Source organism: Canis lupus, chromosome 23 (assembly GCF_048164855.1).
Source record: "Canis lupus baileyi chromosome 23, mCanLup2.hap1, whole genome shotgun sequence".
NCBI classification, from domain to species: Eukaryota; Metazoa; Chordata; class Mammalia; order Carnivora; family Canidae; genus Canis; species Canis lupus.
In genome coordinates this window covers 29,105,099-29,123,883 of record NC_132860.1, presented here as the reverse complement: position 1 = coordinate 29,123,883, position 18,785 = coordinate 29,105,099, and the positions used below count along the sequence as shown (strand labels likewise).

Sequence of the window (18,785 nt, the reverse complement as noted above, 5' to 3'; positions counted from 1 at the left end):
TTTTACTGTGTTCACTTGGCTAAGCTGGAACTATTTCCCAGAATACCATAGCCTGTATGGATCCAGGCTAGAGTTGAACAAAAGATAAATTTGCATGGAGTTTGGAAGACAGAAGTGGAGCAGTGGTCATTATACTCTGAAGTTAACAGTGGTTAGACACAGTAAGAGGCAGGCATAAGGCTGCCTACAGATTCCATCTGGCCTTTGTGCTCCTATTCTGCATCTAGCTTTTGTTCCCAACTGCTGGCCTTGCTGTCAAATCGTGACTCCAAGCCCACTACCAGATGCAGTGGCAACAGTCTTCCAGAGATGTCTCCACCTGCTCTCCTTTGGGGTTCCACTGAGCAGCTGGATAGATCTTGTTCCCCACGTCCTGGACTGAGTCATCCACCTGCACTGAGCTTCTGAAGGGTCAGTCAGTGAATTTTCTTCAATCCTCCAACTCCCCCTTTTGGACTCTTTTCCAGCTTCTCTCACCATTGTGTAGTATCTTATTCCTATAAATAAATCCCTTATATCAAACACCCAGTGATTCTGCTTCCTTGACTGAAATCTGACTGATATAACATCCTTTCACAAATTTTCAACTGAGCTGTTTCTTTTTAACTATTGAACCAAAATGTTCTTTATATAGTCTAGATTGACCCCTTCCCTCCCTCCTTCTGTTTGCCATTTTTGTATTAAAGTTTGCACTCACTAATTTATAAATGGAAACTTTTTATTGCCTCCTGGCAGCAAGAAGGGGTTCTCCCATGATTTTCTGGACAATACCCCCAAAAGTCCCCCCCACCAAATGTGAGTATCCTATTCATTCTTAGACAAAATAATTTCTGATATATTTCCATATAAGTGCTGCTCAATCTTCCTAAGATTACAGTAATGCTTATGATCTTTTAAAATAAAAAAAATTAATATTAGTTTTTAATTCCAGTATAATTAATGTGCAGTGTTGTATTAGTTTTAGGTGTACAATATGATTCTACAACTCTATACATTACTCAATGCTCATCACAGTAATGTACTCTTTAATTTCTATCATGCATTTTACCCACCCACCAACCCTATGATCTCCCTCTTAATGTCAAATAACTTCTACCAAACCCTGTTTGGCTACTGATTGTTATGGTTTTCTCACTATTTCCATTTTCAACCTGCGTTTTAAAATCCATGTAATATATTTCTATTTCTTTGCTGGAGATCTGGCATTATCATTTGCACAAACTTCTGGTTAGCCATTTTGAGACCAAACTTTTCTATCTAGTTATTGGCAGATAGTACCTGCCAATAACTAGGGAGAAAATAGATTTACGATACACTGTTAAGAGATTATTTCAAATTCAAAAACAACTTTTTTCAAAAACAATTTTAAAGAAAAATATTACACACAGTGTTATAACAAATCAGAGTAGCATAAGATATAGTTAAACCAAGCATGTGTGTATGTACATCCGTTTATTTGGATCTTTTATATGTGTTTTATTATCAGTTTTATGTTTTCTGTTTTTTATTGATAAAGATCTTTCACACTTATTAAATATATTACTAGGTAATTACGCTCATTTTCTAGTTGGTTATTGCTGGTATATAGATTATCTACTTGATTTTCATCTCGATCTTATATCCAACAAATGTGCTAGGTTTTCAAATTCTAATAGTTTGCAGATTCCTATATAACATTCATATCTGTAGAAGACAATTTTGTCCCTTCAAATTGTAAGATAATTGTAAAGATAATAACTGGCAGCTTTATCTGCTTTCTGACTTTAATGGGAATAGTTTCACCATTAAGCCTAGAGCTTGTTATAGATTTGATAACCATTCTTTGGCATTTAAAAAAAATTCCCTTCTGTTTCTAGTTTATCAGGAGTTTTAATAACTATTAGTACTATTTGAGGACATTTGAGGCTTTACCACCTAGCAATTATTTTACATATATTGACTCATTTAATCCACAGAGACACCCCTTGAAGTGGGTGCTATTATTATCTCCATCTTACAGACAATAAAGCATAGGGAAATCAAGTAACTCATCCAAGGTCACATGATATAATCATTTTTGATTACTGCTTTAAAAAGTACAACAAATTTATTAGATTAAACCAACACCCACTTAATAGCTCATAGTTTCTGGAGGTTAGAAGTCCAGGTACAGCATGGATGGGTTTTCTGCTCAAGGTATAACAAGTCTGAAGTCAAGATGTTGGCCAGGCTGTGCTCTCATGTGGAGCTGAGTCATCTTCCAAGTTCATTCAGGTTGTTGGCAGAACTTAGTTCCTGTGGTTGTAGGACTAACCAAATTCTTTCCTAGCTGTCAGCTAGATTTCACTGTCAGATCTTAGAGAACACCCTCAAGTGTAGTTAGCCACATGGCTTCATAAGCAGTTTACAACATGGCTATCTACTTGTCTGCATGTTAGCAAAGAGTCTGCTTCTTGGCTCTTTCAAGGGCTCACTTGATTAGGTCAGGCCCCACTTAGATAATCTTTCCTTCCCATTAACTCAAAATCAAATGGTTAGTGACCTTAATTAAGGTAATGAAATTCCATTATGTTCACAAGTCCTGCCCACATCCACAGGGAAGAAATTATACAGAGCATGTACCAGGAAATCTTGAGTACTGTTTCAATTTCTGTCTACCACACACAATAAATAAGAATCTGAATTCAAACTCATGCCATCTAGTTCCACAGCTATGCTCCTAATCAAAACCTATACTGCTTTTCTAAATAAGTATTAAATTTATTGAATGCTTTTTCTGCATTTATTGAAATAACCAGGGGATCCCTGGGTTGGGTGGCTCAGTGGTTTAGCGCCTGCCTTTGGTCCAGGGCGCGATCCTGGAGTCCCAGGATCGAGTCCCGCGTCGGGCTCCCGGCATGGAGCTTGCTTCTCCTTCTGCCTATGTCTCATGTGGAAGGTTTTTTTTAATGTTGACTCCTGCATTGCTAGATTCAGCTTACACACATTTTATTTTGTATTTTTGTACTTATGTTCATAAATGAGTTTGTCTACCAGTTTTGTTTTCATATTGTTCTGATTAGCTTTTTATCAAATTCGATTTATTAAATGCCTTCAAAGCAAAACCTTGCTTCATTGCTTACCCTAAGCTCTTGCTTTTACTCAGTTTTTAGTTTAAGTTTCTTTTTTTTTTTAATAAGCTCTCTGCCCAATGTGGGGCTTGAACTCATGACCCTGAGCTCAAGAGCTGCATGCTCTACCTGTGTGCGCTACCAACTGAGCCAGCCAGTGCCCCAGGCTTAGGCATTCTTTATTTCCTTATTAACTAATAAATACATTTAAGATTTCTTTTGTAATCTTACATTTTCAGTATTGGTCTATCATATCTATTCTACCATACTCTGAAACAAAATCTTTTTTTTTTTTTTAAGATTTTATTTATTCATTCATGAGAGACACAGAGAGAGAGGCAGAGACATAAGCAGAGGGAGAAGCAGGCTCCACACAGGGAGCCCGATGTGAGACTCTATCCCGGGACTCCAGGATCACTCCCTGGGCCGAAGGCAGTCACTAAACTGCCGAGCCACCCAGGCGTCCTCGAAACAAACTCTTATTCAGTTTTCTCATTTCTTTTTGAATTAATTCTGTTATATTTCTTTAAAAAAAAATTCCATCCTACCTAATTTTTAAAAATTGTTCATAGTATGTTTTATGGTTTTTCTTTTTTTTTTAAAAAAGATTTTATTTATTTATTCATGAGACACACAGAGAGAGAGGCGGAGACACAAGTAGAGGGAGAAGCAGGCTTCCCACAAGGGGCCCGATGCAGAACTCGATCCAAGGACCTTGGGATCACGCACTGAGCCAAAGGCAGACGCTCAACCACTGAGTCACCCAGTTGTATTTGTCTCCCCTTTTTTTGTTATAAGTCTTCTCTCTGTATTTTTTTCCTAGCCATTTAAAAAATAGTATTTCTTCCTTGCTATTCCCTCTAATGTCTACTCCTAGAATTCCTTTTGGATATATGTTGACCATTCATTCATTCATTCTCTATGTCCTGTAATTTCTGTTTCATATACTTCTGTTTCTCTGTGCTGCATTCTGGATGATGTTTTCATTCCTATTTCACTGTTCACAAATTCTCTCCTTAAGTGTGTCCAGTCTATTTATCTTAAGAGGTTTTTGTTTTTTTTTAAAGAGACTTTTCCTTTCCAATGACCTTCTTAAAAAAATCTACTTTTTTAAAGCTGCAATTGCCTATTTCTGTTTTAGAACCCCCTATTCTTGTTTTATGGATGCTATTTCCTCCTTTATCTTTGAGAATTCTGAATATATTTAAGTCTTTTTTTAAAAAGTATTATTTCTATTTCCAAAGGTGTGCATTCTTCCTCTTCTTCTTTTTTTTGCCTTCTTTCCTACCTGGATCCTTGAATTTCCTTCTGGATTTTCTATTCCCAGGATATTTTATAAAAGTTTAGAGTGGAAAAAGAGTCAACTGAAGAAGCCATAAACAGTTTAGCCTTCAGTAAGTATACTACTTCTAGATGGATAGTAGACTGGGCAGTCCTTAAGTGTATTTATGGTCAACCTGTTTTTTAGTATCTTCTTCAAGTTCACATGTTTGGAACACAATAGAGAAAAGAGGGATATTTTGCTCAAAAGATATCTGGTGAACATAATGACTGGTTCTCCCTCCCAAATGGTACAAAATATGAAGGAGAACTTCTTACAATTAAATGTGACCAACCTGTATCCTCTGAGAATGGAATACTATCTATCATTTCCTCTGAAAATCTCTGAGGGGGAAATAACAGGCTATTTACCAAATTGCTCTTCAACCAATTTTTAAAACTCCCATTTTGTGACCTAAGCAGAGACCACAATAACACAGAAACCAGAAAATAATAAAATAAATTCTGTCTCTCTCATGCAGAACAATCTTTAGCAAATTCAATATTAGGAGGTGGCTTCTAAAAAGTTTCTCCTCTAGTAAGTAATTTTTTAAAGCTGGAATGACAAAATTATGCTACTGCACATTCAAAAATAAATATTTCCTGTGTGGAATATCTTACAACATAAGTTGTCTCAATAAATTCATGCGTCATCTACACATTTAAAAGAGTTTTAGTATAGGTGTCAATCAAACTCCAAGGGACCTGCCACTTCTCATTAGCTTACCAGCCTTATATTTATACAAATTAAAATAATAAAATGCTTCAGTTGCTTATTGGTGTGTTTAATTAACTTAGAGCAGTAAATTTCTATAACTTACTACAGTTAACACTTCTAGGATTTCATCACTAGACTCTCCACACCATGAACCTGGGAGCCATCATTTACGTTAATGAGAGTTACTAACAAGCAGCATGGGAAATATTAATTCTTTTGTAAGTCTCTTAAAAAGGTTTCTAATAATATAAATGAGTAGCACTCAAAATTCTAGGCCTTATTAACATCAATATTTGCTCCAGAGGAAATGGGGAGAACTACTGCTATAAATTTAAAATCAGTCAAGATTTGGTATACAGAAATGATATCAATTATGAGAAAAAGTAACCACCCAGATTAACTCTGTGTTAGTAATGAGGAAAAAAAAGAAGCTGTATATGAAGAAACATGCATCCCAAGCTTAAAGGAAGTAGTTGGGAAAGAAAAGAAAAAAATTTACCACAAAAGGATAGATGCACTTTAAGAAAATTAAATGCTAGTTATTTAATTGTGAATAATCTCAATACAGATTACAGGTAACCAAGATACACTGTTTAATTATCTATCACAATAGAGATACAATAAACATTTGCAGATTGCATACATATAAAAGCTACTCAAGAGACTAGTATATAACCAGGAGTGAGGCTGTTGGGAAAGGTTCATACAGATTTAACTGTTTCTCACAAAGGATGAGAACTTTTTTTCCTCTAAATGCTCACCCAATTAGTTATTAAGACAGACGTTCTATTTTTGCCAGGTTGTATCTCTTCTGGTGTTAATTTGCATTTTCCAGAGGCTGAGTATTTTTTCTAATGTTATTAGACATATAGGGCTTGTTCTTTTATAAGTTTCTTTTTTTTAAGATTTTTTTTTTATTCAAGAGAGAGAGAGAGAGACAGAAAGAGAGAGAGAGAGAGATTGAGGTAGAGACACAGGCAGAGGGGAAAAGCAGGCCCCATGCAGGGAGCCCAATGTGGAACCTGATCCCAGGACTCCAGGACCATGCCCTGGGCCGAAGGCAGGCGCTAAACTGCTGACCCACCCAGGGATCCCCTATAACAGTTTCTTTACACACTAGGCCCATATATCTGTTGGGTTGACTGCTCCTTTTCTTATGGATGATATGAAGATTTTACTTATATACTCTAGATACTGACCCCTGGTTAATCTATGTGCTACAAAATATCTTCTGATTTGTAGCTTGGCTTTTCATTTTTGTGTATGTTTTATTCTATTTTAAGCAAGTTTTTTAAATGAAAAACAAATTTATGGATTTCTCACAATATGGTCTGGTGTTTCTGTGATTTATTTAAGAGATTCTTTCCAAATTAAAAACTAAGGACTTCTCAAGTTTATCATTTCTACTGAAATGAAGTAAGATCAGAAAGTTCAGGTAGAGGATCCCTGGGTGGCTCAGCAGTTTAGCGCCTGCCTTCGGCCCAGGGCATGATCCTGGAGACCTGGGATCGAGTCCCACATCAGGCTCCTTGCATGGAGCCTGCTTCTCCCTCTGCGTGTGTCTCTGTCTCTGTCTCTGTGTCTCTCATGAATAAATAAATAAAATCTCAAAAAAAAAGTTCAGGTAGATGGGACAGAAATCAATGCTGTGACTACTATTTATGCAGGGTATAAGTATTTACTGAATGAATATATGTAATGGTAATTTTATATAAATTCTTTTACTCTTCATATTTCTCTAAAGCCATTATCTTTATTTTCAGATGAGTATGCTGAGGATGGTGAGGTGAAATAAACTGGCTCAAGGCGTGTTTAGTGCCAAAGTTCTTTCAAAAGACCAAAATAGGAAGGCCATAATTTCTCCTCTCCTAAGTTTAGAGTACATAATTTCATTCATTCATTCATGATTTTATTTATTTATTCATGAGAGACAGAGAGAGAGAGAGAGACAGAGAGAGAAGCAGAGACATAGGCAGAGGGAGAAGTAGGCTCCCTGCTGGGAGTCTGATGTGGGACTCGATTCCAGAACCCCAGGATCATGACCTGAGTCAAAGGCAGACGCTCAGTCACTGAACCACCCAGGCGCCCCATCCATGCATTTATTTCTTTAGGAAAAAAAAAAAGAGTCCACAAATCACCTACTCCAAAACTCTCTGGCTTGATATAGTTATCCCCATATCCCTCATTATTTGCCTACCAAAAAATCAAACATATAAGAACTAAAGAAAAGAACAGTGCTACTTTCAATATAACACCAACATTGGTGATTGAATCATTAATTCATATCAGGACCCATAGCATCTATACTGTCATATGATACATACTGATAGACTCCAAAAAGTCAATCTATGGACTACTTGGAGAGCTCCCTGATGGTTCTATTGAGAAATATTGATTTTGCATATCCTAATAATGTAACGATCTTTACCCCGTGACACCATGACATAGTCCACTATTAATTAAATATACTATCCTCCTCCACCAATCCTGTCAAGGATTACAGTCTGATTCGAGTACACTACAAACCAGAAAAGTAGTAGGTTCAAGTTGGGGTCACATGTCAGAGTCATCTGGTTTTCTTTTTTATCCCGCTGTCCCATTACATTACTATATTTTAATTTAGTTGGTTGCAGAAAGCTGAGATGACAATAATACTAGAGAAGATTTCCTCATCCAGATAATAATATCAGCACTATAAAAGCACACTTCATTAAAAACAACACACACAACAATATGCTTCCAAGTGTCAGCAATGAAATAGCTGCACAATTACTTTGGACTCATTTCCCACATTTCCCTTCTCTCAGTGGAATGCCTAATCTTCACAAGGTGTTCATTTCCTGTCTCACCCAGCAAGCACCTTCTGCATTTTTATTTTGTTGATCGCTCCTGCTTAAATTTCCATGGGGATTCCTCACTTTAAAACATGCTTTTTGCTCTCACTCCTGAACACAACCCCATCAGCACTGCTGCCTGTGCCTTGGATTACAACAGGCACTGAAGTTAATAGCTTGCCATGGTCCTAAGGGACCATATGAAATAATGATTGTCCTGGCCAGAGCATCTAGAGTTAAAACTATGGGCCTATGGTGTAGAGTGTCAGATTACCTAATAGCATTTGCAAAAACTGAACATCCCTTTTGCTCTCCTAATTCATTTCAAGAAGTATTTATTGAGTGTCTACACAATACAATGCTCTCTGCAAGGCAATGGAGTAAGCTGATGCCAAGTAAGATGCAATTTCTACACTAAAAATATTTTGGATAAGAAGAGGACAGACAACTCTAGCACACACCACTTATATCACTGGATTGTTAAATGAAGAGTATACATAAACTTACTTCATTTCTGAGATACTACTGAGAGAGAACTGCTCACAGGATTAAGGAAGGCTATAAGAGTACATCAAACTATGGGAAATCAAAAAAGAGTTTAGGAAAAAAGTTTTAGATAATAAGAGAAAGGTTTCATGTACTCAATTCCAGGCATTCCAGACAAGCAGAAAAACACAAAGAGTATCAAGATGAAAAACAATGTAATATATCTGGAAACCAACAGTTAGACTGAAACATAGGTTATGAATTGAGAGGGAACTGGGATAAGACCAAAAAAGTGAATAGCAGGCCAGGCTTGGAACCAATTTGAGAATAAGGGCTTCAGCACTCACTAGACTGATAACTTTTAAGATACAGACACTTGTTTGACTCATTAGTGGATAACAGGCACTGACCTCCTTGCATAGTTGAAGTCAAAGAGACAAGTCTTCAGACCTGGAAGTTTTCTCCCCTGCACTGTGGAAAATCTCATGAGTCCTTTGCATTGATGTCATTGACTAAAAAGGATGATGTGTACCTCATGGCATTATTATAAAAGAAAACCTACTGCTATACCACTAGGTGGATTTTCAATTTTCCAGTTGCATTTCCTTAGGCCCACCTTTCCTTTTAGCATCTACATTTCATAAAAAAAAAATTACATGGCTGCCTGGAATTCCTGTTGCAAAGCTCAATGTATACATAATAGTAGCTATAGATTTTATTGAATATCTTCTATGTGCCAAACACTGTGCTTACTTTAATTCTAACAACCTAGTGGCATAGGTACTATATCAGGCAAACCAAGACTCAAAAAGGACATTTCACAGCTGCTCAGTGATAAAAGGTGAAGCCCATATAACTTCAAAGCCTTAAATAATTAGAAATAAAAACTGAAAACAAATCCCATCCAATTTAAATAAAGTGAGGCAAGAGAGAGAAGAGAGGCATTTTGCATCGTACCTTTCAGAGAAAAAAACCAATGTCAAGTGAACCAACTCATAAATGGGATTTAAATAACATTTACATGAGAACTTAACACAGTGACTCTACTTAATATACAGGAATACACATCATGGCATTTTCACCAGAGAGATTTCCCTAAATAAGAAAAAGGTATATTTCAGTTGCATATACAGCCCTTTCCGATAAACACACTTCTTTCATCTCCCAAGTGTTTGCTTAAAAGTACTACACTTATATAGTTAGCACACCGTCTTCTGGGCTTGCTTTCCTTGGTGGGCCATATCAAAATGAATGCTTAGTTATTAACTTGTTACATGACCTCACTTCATCTCTTAACCTGTTTTTTCATGTGTGAACTGAAGGGTTAAAGCGTATGATCTAATAATACTCTAGTCCATCTGGTGCTAAAACACAATAAATCTGTAATTCTGCATGGACATAAACATTTTTTTTCTGTCTTCATGTCTGTTCCACGGTGTTCCCTTAGGTAGTAGTTATAATGGAGTTAAGACTACAGACATTTGGGAAAGTTTTCACACACACAGAGATTTTTCATCCTAGTTTACATTCCTGTAATCAAGTGGAAAATCTGAAAGAATAATTTCATTCATTTCAGTAATATTAGTCACCTTGAAAAATATTTGATTATACTTTTAAACTACACAGCAAGGAAAAAATTAAAAAGAAAAAACAAAACCAAAAATACCAAAGCAATTGGTCCACCCACTGCCTCAAGTTATCACATTCATTGTTCAATTTAAAGGTCTCAGATCTATGGTACTGAGTGCTCTAAATGCCAGCATCTGAGCAAAAACCTATAATAAAATGAAGATGAAAGGTTATAAAGAATGTTCTAATTTATAGAATAAACAGTGGAAGAGTTGAAAATTAAAGCCACAGCACTGAAGCTGAAGCGTGATGTGAAAATCTCCACTTCTGGGAGGAGGCTATCAGATTTAATTGGATGCTATGAAAGCAAACAGATGCTCATTTAGTGAAAACAGCAACCATTTCTGAACTGTCTGCATTAAAACAGCTTGATTAATAAACAGAAGCTGAGGATTTTTATAGGAAGGAGTCTATAATTCTTAATATATCAACAGGTGGTTAAGTATGCCTGAAGCAGGTAAAAATAGAAATGAAGAGTCAGAAGTACAGCAGCCTGAAAACATTTGTTTTCAATATAAGCTTTATACCAACAAAAACCCAAGTGCCAGTCACTATTTCTACAGAGAATTTGCTTCTCTGCAAGCAATGTTCAAAGTATCCTACTTGCTTTAAGGAGATACCATTAGAAAAATTCTCATTCATGTATTCAACAAGTTAGTGTTGCCAGGCCAAAAAGTAGGCTGAAGGAATACAGAAACAGACCATCGCTCCGCTTATGGCAACTTGGAAAATTTCCGTCTCTTCCTTCCTGGCAGAATGCAATCTAGTTATGCTAAAGAGGGAGCTCCATAAACAACTAGACACCATGGTGGCTGCAAGAAAAATAAAAGACTCTAGTCACAGGACTGGAACCTGTCTAGCCAATCTCCTTACATATAAGCGTATGACTGCCTTACGCATTCAGTCACAGAAAAGGCATTAGACCATTAAAACAGACTTCCTCCTCTCATGAGCATCAGGTCCACATGCAATGACTATGATGTGGGGCCAGTATTATCTGTTTTTGGACACATCACACTCTCTTTATACTCTAAAATTTCTGTCTCTAAAAGAAGTCAGAATCAGCCAGTAAAAAAGGCAACTCCTAGGGTTTAGTCAAGATCTTCATGGAATTAAAAAAAAAAATAGATCTTCCATGGAATAAATATATGAACAAAACAATCAATGAAATGAGAAAAGCAGCATTAACATGCCTGTAGGTTCCAATAATTTCATTATAGAAAAATAGTTAACCATCTTTGAGAGATTTGTAAAAGCCTTGTTATGGACAGGTCAAGAACTTTCAGAAGCGCCTGCCAATTATACCACTCCTTCTGAGAATAAAACAAAAACCTTAAGACATTTTTTGAGGGCTTGAAAAAAACCATATGCTCTGACCAGCTATGTCCTAGCTCAGTGATTGTTTCAGTAATCCAACCGGAAAGTATCATCTAGCAGACAGTTAAGTAGCACAATAACAATGACTAATACATTTCATTTCAAAAATCACTTGAAGACCTACTTGTCAGTCCTCAGTGAAAGAAGAAGTAAAGGGTAAAAGAACATTGTGGCTGGACTCTGGTTACATTCCTTCGTGTTTTGTGGTCTGAGCCTCAGAATGAATGCTGCAAAGATTTCAGAGTTTCCCTTTACAGTGTGCAGGTGCACAAGTAGTGGTTTAGGCAAGGCATCAGTCCAAACCTGTGTTTCAAACAGGCCAGACAAAGGAAAAACTAGTCTCCACCCACCTGCACAGCAAAACTGGCTAACAAAGACTCTTAACTCCACTATCTCACACACCAATAGCCAGATGAGGCAGGTCATTAGAGGGCAGAGGCTGAAGACTCCTTAGGCCGATTACAGTAAGTATATAAAGTATGTGATAAATCATTTGATTCCTGTTTTCCATCCCCCATGAAGACCTGAATCCACCTAATAAACTGGAAAGGTTTACATCAACAGTGACACTCAGGAGAAAAGAAAATCAAGTCTAATATGCTCTTTCTGTGATCCAGGCTAAGAATAACTGAGAGATTGATTCAATCAATGAGCATAATCGACGTTTACTCTTATTTATATATTTATATGTGCATCTATGTTGTTTCAAAAGGGATACGAAGTACTTTACCAAATTGCATAAAGCCACCTAAAATATATGATAGCTTATAAAATCTGAGCATCAATTGTGAACTGCATCATTAATTTATGTATCACTAAGAAAAGATAAATGTTCTCAATCACAATATGGCATGCCATTAATTGTAAGATGCACCTCATTTTTAGCAATATCAAAATGTCAAAAATACTTATATTACAATCAATAAAATATATGTTTCAGTAAAGGGAAAAGATAGAGGTAAAATACAAAAATTAGTTCACAAAAACGAAATTCCCGTGGTTCTTGTGGCTGCCAAAGAAACAGATAACACAATCACCTAAATCTAGATGCCCTTCCCAAACTGATTAGGGAAATAAATTAATCGATAAACAAAATCATTGCTACTACTCACACTTTGGACATACTACTTGGAATTGGCCACGTTAAGCTGTTCCTTCACAAATTAAAGTGTGCAGCTGATCTGAAGAAATAATATCATTTTGAGGGACATCCTTCCTTCAAGCTCCCAAACTGCTTTTCCTATATAACTAATATTTTAAGTCAGATCACCATGTACAAATTTGACAAAAAAGTAGAAATGTTTTAATGGAGGCTAGAGAAGGTTTGGAGAGGTGACCATTCTCAAAACTACAAGTTGTTCTTATATGGTCATGCTTACTTAAAATCATGGGTCCCTTCATCCCTTGTAAGTAATGTTTTTCATCATTAAACAAATGGAATGATGTCAGCAAAAATTGGGGAGTGGGTAGATCTAAGGACTTGTCCCTCCAGAGAAACTTTATTTTTTTTTAAGCAAAAACTGTTAGAATCTACTTTACTAAACTCTGGAAGAAGTCAGGAGTGTACCACAACAGGCTGACCTCTGAATCAAGAAAAAGGAAATTCAAAATCAAGAGGAAAGCTTCACAGAATTTCTACTCACACTATTTTTAACTCCCTCCCCAACTCAGTAGTGGTCTTGAAGAATGTAGCCTGCCACTGTACGGCCTTGATCCCCAGTGCATAATGGAGCCAAGCAGATTTTATTCTAAAAAAATTTGTGTTTATCTGTCCTAACTTGTCTAGGGGCTACTTGAAGTACTTACTAATGCATGGCACTTGCCTTGGTTTTGACTAGTCTGAACTACTCACTCAGAGGTGAAAAGCAGGGTACACTGTTGATGTAAGGCAAACAAATCTCATAGCTTCCGTGTGCAAAAGATCCAGGCTGAGACATACAACAGACTGTCTAAAGCCTGGGAGGTAAGGCTAGGGAGAGTTTCTTTGAGATATTAGTGTTTTCAAAAGTGCCCATTATCCTGGGGAAGAATAGAAGGTACCTACATGCTCAGAATAGGATGCCTACTCAGAAAAAATCTGAGAAGGCCCTATGCTTTCACCTCTGGCTGATTGCTAGGGTTACTGCAAGCAAGAAGTGAAGGCTTCATGTTGAAGTGAAAGGACATAAGACAAACTCAAGATGTACAAAGAAACAGAGATCTCCAGTAAAGGTAATGCATAGGTAAATGAAGAGAACGGTATTATGGGCACACAATGTATAAAGATATAATTTCTGACAATAACATAAAGGTGGGAGAATAGAGATATAGAAGAGCAGAGTTTTTGTATACTATCGAAGCTAAGTTGTTACAATTCATACTTGACTGTTATAAATATAGGATGCTAATTGTGATCCCAGAGTAATGAATAAGAAAATCCCTTAAAAATTTACTGAAAAGGAAATGGTATACCAAATAAAAAAAGTATACTGAATCAAAATGGCATACCAAAAAGGGGGGGGGGAGTAACGGAAAAAAAAGGAAGCACAAAAAGGTATAAGAAATAAAGAAAACAAATATGAAACATACATATACAAATAATTATGTTAAATGTAAACAGATTAAACTCTCTAATGAAAAGAGATTTGCAGAATGGATTAAAAAAACATGATCCAACTATATGTTGCTTATAAGAGATTCATTTTAGATCCAAAGACACAAATGGGTTCAAAGTGAAAAGATGGAAAAAATGTTCCGTGCATATAGTAACCAAAGAAAAATTGGGGTGGCTATACTAATAGCAGACAAAACAATCTTTAGGTCAAAATTGTTACAAAAAGCAAAAAAGGTCAATGAAAGGGTTGATTCATCAAGAAGAAATAACAACTAAAAACAGATGCACCAAACAACAGAGTCCCAAAATATATGAAGCAATCACTGACAGAAATGAAGAAGCAGTCCTGCAATAATAGTTCAAGAGTTTATTTAATACTCCACTCTCAATAGTGGATAAAATATCTAGACAGAATATCAATGAAGACATAGAGGACCTGACAATACTATAAAACCAACTAGACCTAGCAGATATATATATAGAATAGTGCATCTAACAATAGTAGAATACACATTCTTCTCAAATGCACGTGGAACATTCTCTAGGATAGACTATATGTTAGGTTACAAAATAGTCAATGTTAAAATACTGAACTCATACAAATTATTTTCTCCATCACAATGGAATGAAACTAGATATCAATAGTGGAAGGAAAACTAGAAAATTCACATACATGTGAAAATTAAACTCTCTTAACCAATGGATCAATGAAGAAATCAAAAAGGAAATTAAAAAGTACTTTGAGATGAATGAACATAAAAACACAACGGACTAAATTAATAGGATGTAGAAATTTATAGATTTAAATACTGATATTAAAAAAAGAAAGATCTTGGGGCACCTGGGTGGCTCAGTCAGTTGAGCACCCAACTCTTGGTTTCTACTCGCGTCATGATCTCAGGGTTCAGTGGATGGGATCATGGGATTAAGCCCCATGTCAGGCTTAGTGCTTGGCAGAGACTTCTCATCCCTCTCCCTCCCCCTACCCCTCCCCCAGCTCACACACTTTCTCAAATAAATAAATAAATAAATAAATAAATAAATAAATAAATAAACTTTAAAAGAAGAAAGATCTTATATAATAATCTACCTTTACGTATCTAAAGAAACAGAAAGCAATACCCAAACCTAGCAGAATAAGGCAAATAATAAAGATTAGAGTAGAGATAAAATAGAGAATAAAAAAGCAGTAGAGAAAATCAATGAATGACAGATGAGAAGAAGAACAATTTATTAATCACATATACTCAGCCCAGGGGAGGAGGACACTACATGCCATGCAGGGTTACGTGGGAGTTACGAAAAGGATGATAGTGAACAGCCAGGGCCTGTGGGAGACAGACTCTGTTATATCAAAAGGATGCAGTGTTGACTGGTTCTTGAGGGAAGATGTGATTGGTTTCTTTCCACAATTTCCCAGCTGGCAAGGAACTGAAATTCACTACTCAGGAATAAGAAGAAACTATACCTAGGTCCCTGGATAAGGAGTACTATTTAGATAAGGGACTTTATCCACAGGAGCAGCGTAGGGAGGAGATATTCTAGGCCTTCTGGGTTTCACCAGGCATCAAGACAGCACATAATACATACCTTCGTTTTAGGGCTTAAACTATAAAGACCACCCAGAGAATGGGAAGAAAACATTTACAAATGATATATCAGATAAGGATCTAGTATCCAGAATAAAGAAGTCCTACTGCTCACCAATAAAATATATAAATGATCCAATTAAAAAACAGGCAGAGAACTTGAACAGACATTTCTCCAAAGAGGATAAAAAAATGGCAGCAAGGACACGAAAAGATGCTCAACATCATTGGTCATTAAGGAACTACAAATGAAAATCACAATGATATACCACTTCACATCAGGGAATGTAAATTGGTATAGCTGCTGTAGAAAGTAATTTGGTGGTTCCTCAAAGAATGAAACATATAATTACTATATGACCCAAGGATTCTACTTCAAGAGAACTTAAAATAGATACTCAAATACTTATATATATGAATGCTCATAGCAGCACTATTCACAACTGCCAAAGGTGGAAATAACCCAAATGTCCATTAACAGATGAATGGATGAAAAAACTGTGGTACATATATTCAATGGAATATTCTTCAGCCATAAAAGTGAATAAAATACTGATTATGCTTCAACATGGATGCCCCTGAAAACAGGCTAAGTGAAAGAAATCTTAAACAAAAAGTCACATATTATATGATTCGATTTATATGGAGAATCAGATGGGTCATTGCCAGGGGAGGGGGCACTGGGTGGGGTAAGAATAAGGAGTGACTACCTAGTGAGTACAGGGTTTTCTTTTGGGGTCATGAAGTGTTTTGGAACTAGACAGAGGCAGTGGTTGCAAAATATTGCAAATATACTAAATGTCACTTAATTTTACATATCAAAAAAGTTAATCTTATGTGAATTTCACCTCAAGTCTTTAAAAAGAGAAAAGAAACCACACCAATGTCCCCTCTTTTCAAACATATGCATTTCAGGATCTCTTTAAAGTTTTCTGAAATTGAGAATAATACTTTGGCTATCAATTAATCAATGATGCTTTTAAAAGGCACTGATTTAATATGTGCTTCCTGCCTTCTATTTACAAGCTGAGGGTCACTGTCCTACCAGATACAAGACCAAATTCTTCCATTTGGTACCTACCTTTTCTGCCTCTCCTCTTGCAGTTTTTCCTAAATATAGTAGAGGATATTTCATTTCTTCATTCCCATAAACACAACAGTCTCTCAATCTGGAATAGTGGTTCTTAACCCTGACTGCACATTAAAATCACTTCAGGAGCTTTAAAAAAACAATCTCATGCTTGGGCCCTGTTAACTGAATCAATTTCTGGGGAAGAAGCCAGGGATCTGGGGGTCAGGAGCTCATTTTTAAAGCCTCCAATATGACAATAATGTGCAGCCAGTGGTGAGAGTAACTGACCTAGAATCATCTATATCCACTTCCCCTTAGCCTAGTGCAGTGTTTTCTAAACTCCATCATTCATATATCAGTTTTGGAAAGTTGTGTTTTTCTAGAAATGTAGCCAGTTGTACTTGAATTTCAAATTGATAAGCTTAATAGTGTTTCTAAGATCTTATCTTTTAATGCCTATCTCTGTAGTGACATCTTTTTTCCCCTTTACTTTTACTAGTTGTTTTGCCTGTCTCCTCTTTCTAAATTAGTCCTGCTAAGGGCTTATCCATTTTCCAGTTGTATCAAAGGTTAGAACTTTTGCCTGTATTTTTTTTTCCATTGTTCAATTGTCCATCTAATTTCTGCTCTTACCTTTATTCTTTCCTTCCTTATACTTTCTTAGGATTTAATGAACTCTACTTTCTCTGGGAATTTCAAAAGGAGACTTAAGATGACTGATTTATAAATCTTTCTTTTTTTTTCTAATACACCATTGAAGGAAATAAATTTTCCTCTTGGTACAGATTTAGTTGCACCTTACAAGCTTTCATATGTTATATTCTATCATTTCGTGCAAAATAATTTCAAACTTCCTTTATAGCTTTGTTGACCTATAGGTTTTATAGAAGAACACTGTTTAATACCCAAACATTTGGGGATTTTATTATTTATCTCTCATAAATTCCACTGTGGTCAGCAAACATAATATAAATTATTTTAATCTCTTAAAATTTGTTGAGGCTCAGCATCATCAAATTTTGGTAAATGTCTCATGTATACCTGAAAAGAATGTATACTCTATAGACGTTGGTGCAATATTCTTTACCCATTAACTCAGGTCTAGTTCATTGCACTGTGCAAGTCTTTTAGATTCTGATTCTTTTATCTGCTTTTTCTAATAATAAAAAAAATTTAAAGTCCTCTGCTATGATTGTGGATTTCCTTGTAATTCTGTAAATTTTTGTCTATATGTTTGAAGTCATGCTTTTAGGTGTATGTGTGTGCATATGTGTGTGTGTATAATTGACAGTATTAACATAAAATACTCCACTTATTTAAAATGCCTCAAACTTCATTTTGTAGTTATCTTAGCTCTCATATGGATATTTGCATAATACAGCTTTACTCACTCTTACATTTTCAATATTTCTATGTCATTATATTTGATGTATATCTCGCAAGGTAAGTGTAGTTTTTTTTATTCAGCCTGACAATCTTTATTTTTACATAGTACACTAAAACATTTACATTTAATGTAACTGCAGAATAAGTTTCAGTTCCTAAGTACAAAGTTATTATTTATCTTCTGTTCGTTGCACTTGTTTAATGTTCATTTTCCTTTCTTTTCTTGTTTTGAATTCAAGTATTTAAAATTTTTTTTCTATTTATATCCTCTAATTTTTTGCTTGTACCCAATAATTCTTTTAGTGGTTATGAGACTAGACATGCATCCTTGATTTAGTATTCTACTATAAAGCAGTATCTTTACCCTTTTTCAGACAATGCTAGGATCTTGGAATGCTTTAACTCCACTTCCACTTCCCAACTTTTGTGTTAGTCATGCATTATAACCACATATATTTTATTTATGTGTATTTCATATTTTTTGACACTACCATTTGTTTTGTAGTCAAAATTAATTTAGATGTACTTATACTTACCCTTTCTATTGTCCTTTTTCTTTCTTGCAAATATTTCCAAGTTTCTGTGCTAAAGGCTATTCTGCCTTTAGTATTTCTCTTAGTAGAGGTCTGCAGGGATGCATTTTTTCAGTTTTATGGTCTGAAATGACTTTTATTTTGCCTTTAATTTGAAGG

At 35.7% G+C, this 18,785-nt stretch overlaps 1 protein-coding gene across 6 annotated transcripts in view; it reads right to left on the bottom strand.

The window, feature by feature from the left end:
* Positions 1-18,785, bottom strand: part of UVRAG (UV radiation resistance associated) — a 312,994-nt gene that overhangs the window by 104,062 nt on the left and 190,147 nt on the right. The window lies entirely within an intron of this gene.